General features: G+C 37.8%; 1 non-coding gene across 1 annotated transcript; it reads right to left on the reverse strand.

The window, feature by feature from the left end:
- Positions 1-250: 250 nt before the first annotated feature.
- Positions 251-321, reverse strand: TRNAP-CGG (transfer RNA proline (anticodon CGG)). Its single transcript has one exon. It is a non-coding gene; the product is annotated as a tRNA-Pro (tRNA).
- Between the last annotated feature and the right edge of the window lie 3467 nt (positions 322-3788).

A 3788-nucleotide genomic window follows, 5' to 3' on the forward strand; every position in this document is an offset into this window, starting at 1 on the left:
GAAGTATCTTCTTCTTGGAAAATATTAAAGTGACTACTGAAAATGACAAATTTTGAAATATTTATCTTACAGAAAATAAATATAACTGACTGTACACGAAGTAATGAAATTTAAGGAATTATCGCATTCCGCGTGAGTCCTTTCATGATGTAAATGGTTAGCACATTTGTAGCGACATTTGCGATCTTGGAAAATATGCAATCGTTCGGGCGCCGTTTATGTTGATGCTGGAGACGTGAAAAATGAACAATGCCCTCGCCGGGAATTGAACCTGGGCATCTCGAATCCGCGCCGAGTGTGCTACCATTACACCACGAAGGCATGCAGAAAGGAGGGAGAAAATACCTTATAAATTCAGCTAACAAGTTCAAAGATCCCTGGTTCGAATCCCTTCGAGGGTACAGTTGATTTTTTTATGTTTCTTCGCTTCAAATAACCTAACGGTTTCTATAGAAACTAAAATTAAGGACTAAATTGTAGTAGGCGATAATTCGTTGGCACTCGGATTTTGTCCTTAGGGTCTCTTTCCAATCGTCCTTTAATGAGAGTAATCTAAAAATGTAAAAAGTAAATACCTGGAACGCCTGTCAAACAACCAGTGTTCAGTTGTGCTATCCATTCCGCCTTTGATGGGCTCATCACTGTAGAGTAATTCGCCCCTGAAGTAGGAAGAATGGAGTTTGCATGCGGGCTCATCACTATAGTACTAAATGTCACTAGAAGCTTAATTGCTTACTGCTGTTAAGCCCAATATGCGGCAAAATTCCTATAAATGTTTTAATCGAAGTTCTTGGATTTTTATTAACTATTTAGTGTTTTTTCTATGTAAAAGGGAAGTTCTTATACATTTAAAATGTCAAAGTTAAGATAAAATGCATTTTTCTAAGAACTATTACTTATAACTATTTAAAAATCATATTTATACGTTGAAATTATTTCTATACATTAATAAAATAGAAAATGGAAGTTCAAAACCTTAATGCTTATTTATATACCTTTATATTATGTTCTGTGAAAGACCGAAATTGGAGAATGTCGAAATTCACCGGTGAACGTCAACACATACCAAATACGTCGGGGAAAGACCGAATATTTGGTTATATTCTTGTACATTCGGACCATCACCGGTGTATGTCGACAATCACAGATATACTGTGGTGGAGGTCGGAAAGAGAAGTCGAGTTGAACAGAGGGGCGACTGTCTGTCGCCAAATCCTTTGCTCTGCTGCGACTGGAGTTATGTAGCATGTATTTGTTATACTCTGGAACTCTGTTTGTCAGTCTTATGCTAAGTTTAATGGTACGCGCATCGTTCTCTTAAATTTTGTTTTTTTTTAATCCTATAATGTTGCGTGGCCCCAACTTGTCAGCAACAGTAGTAGTGACTGCTATGAACTGTAAATAATACAAACTCGTAAGAAGGGTTTAAATCCCTTTTATTTCACTTTAGAAATCACAGTTGCGTTCACTTGACGCTCACAAACTACGCCGACCCGGCGGTTAAACAAAATAGAAAAGTACAACTAAAAATAAATGACAGGATGAATTATCTACGAGGCTCTATAATCGTAACTAACTTAACCGCGTTCTAAGATACAGCTGAGATTCAGCAAACTTACTGATTAAGAAGTTGAAAGATTCAACGAACTGCCGAAACAGGCACACAAGCCGAAACGCGCGGTTCTTAAAATTTCTACCTAGCAACCTTCACGCTCGCGATTCAAGAAGCACACTTACAATCTCGTTTCCCTTCTATTTAACTCAATTTACTTCTGCCAAAATTTGAATACTGTGCGCGTTCTACTACGATTTACATACTCTGGCATTGGCAATTTAAGGGGAAAGTAAAGGCTTGACAGGAAAGATATTTTAAACTTAAAATAAACGTTAGTTAAAATAAATATAAACCCTGCATTTGCCGCTGCCAGAATATGGTAAACTTGGAAGCAGGTCCTAGAAACGACCTGTTGAAAAAGTTTCCATATTCTGACCTAAAACTCAAGAGCTCCGTTTACATAAAACAAACTGTTTCCTAAAACAATTATAATTATTTCTGTAGATGTTAAATTACCATATCTTCTTACAGGATCCTTTCTGGATTTTGGTCTTCATCAATGAAGCTTTTTCTCTTCTTTCCAGCATCTGGAAGGAATAAATATCAGTATATTCGAAATACATTATGATTTACACTTTCTTCATTTGCCCGATTTTGTGATAAATGCGGTTTTATGTATATCTTCAGGTCTCATAGCTATTTGATAGTAGCCAGACGTTAAGTCCAACGTAGTTATGTATCTCGTAGACTTAATCTTTCTAATAATTTCCTCTATTATAGGCAAATGGTAAACTGGGAACTTAGTAATACTATTAAGCTTTCTGTAATCGATATAGCAAACCTCCAAGCCCTTTTATCCGAAGGAGGGAAATCATTCTTTTTCCTACATAGTACGACTGGACTCGCGTATTCACTATTTATAGGCGTTATTATCTGGTTCTTCAACATTTCCTGAATGTGTTCTTCGATAATTTGCTCTTTCTGTTTATCATACCGGTAGGGTTTAGTCCTACAGTGTTTATCGGTAGTTAGTTGTATATCATGCGTTACAATTTGACAATTACCAGGCCGTTCTGAAAACAAGTTTGAAAAAGTACTCACCACTTGCTGGATGGCTTGGCTTTCATGGTTATTCAAATGGCTAAGGTCCACCTGCGGTTGTTTCACTGGCTCCACCACCGTCCGATCCATTTACAGCATAATCGAATTCTCCTGAAAATTTAGTTTGGCTTTAGCGGCCTTTAAAAACTCCATGCTTAAGATGACTGGGCTCTGCAAATTTTTCACCACAAAAATTAATACTTTGAGGCTCTCATCTTTTACCTGTATTTTTAATGATAATTTCCCGATACATTGACAGGTATTTCCTTGCGCCGCTATAATTTCTGTGTTTTTATTTTTAAGTAATCGTAACCTATTAAAATTCTTCTTGAAAAATGTATCACTCATAAAATTACCTTCTGCCCCTGTATCTATGAGGGCTTCTACTGGTACATCGCCAACCCAGACTAGTATAATCGGTAATTGTGAATTCTTTACCACGACCGCATTTAGGTATCTTCTTGATGGTTTTTTTCGAAACTTCCGGGGTCTGGACCCTCGCTTTTACAGGCCCCTCTACTCGTTTAAAGCTTTCCTTTCAACTTCAGTCTTCTGGGTACGCGGACGGTTGTTTTCAAATTTCCTTTTTGGACCTTGACCTTCGAGCTTCGATGAGTTGGCTTGTTAGCTCTTTCCCCCATAAGAGCGATTTGTGTTTCCGGTCTGTTGATTTGAGGATTGCCTTCGGAGACTTTGAGAATACGATGCCCCTCTAGACTTTTCCGCTATTCTGCGGTTTTGGAACTTGACCGCCAACTCGAAGAATTCCTGCAAGGTGCTTGGATTTCGGATTTCTAAGTAATCTTGCACAGCAGGTAGCAATCTTGGTAAGATTATTTCAATTATCTCCGTGTCGGGTTTCTTCCCATACAGCATGTTTGTCAGCTTAACTTTTCGCAGAATGAAGTCCATCAAATCTTCTATATTACGTTGATAAAAACTATACAGTTCGGCTTCTAGCTTTGCTCGGTCTTTCACTATGGGGAAGGCCTTTAATAATGATATTTTGAAATTTTCAAAGGTATATGTTTGGCCTCCGAATTCTCCTAATAATAATTTCCCTATACTCTTCCACCATAGTGAGGCCTGTCCTCTTAGTGCAGACGTGGCAATGGCAACGTTTTGTCTTTCA

Source organism: Stegodyphus dumicola, chromosome 1, assembly GCF_044657685.1.
Source record: "Stegodyphus dumicola isolate Sdum_Otavi_A_Nest chromosome 1, ASM4465768v1".
Classification (NCBI taxonomy): Eukaryota; Metazoa; Arthropoda; class Arachnida; order Araneae; family Eresidae; genus Stegodyphus; species Stegodyphus dumicola.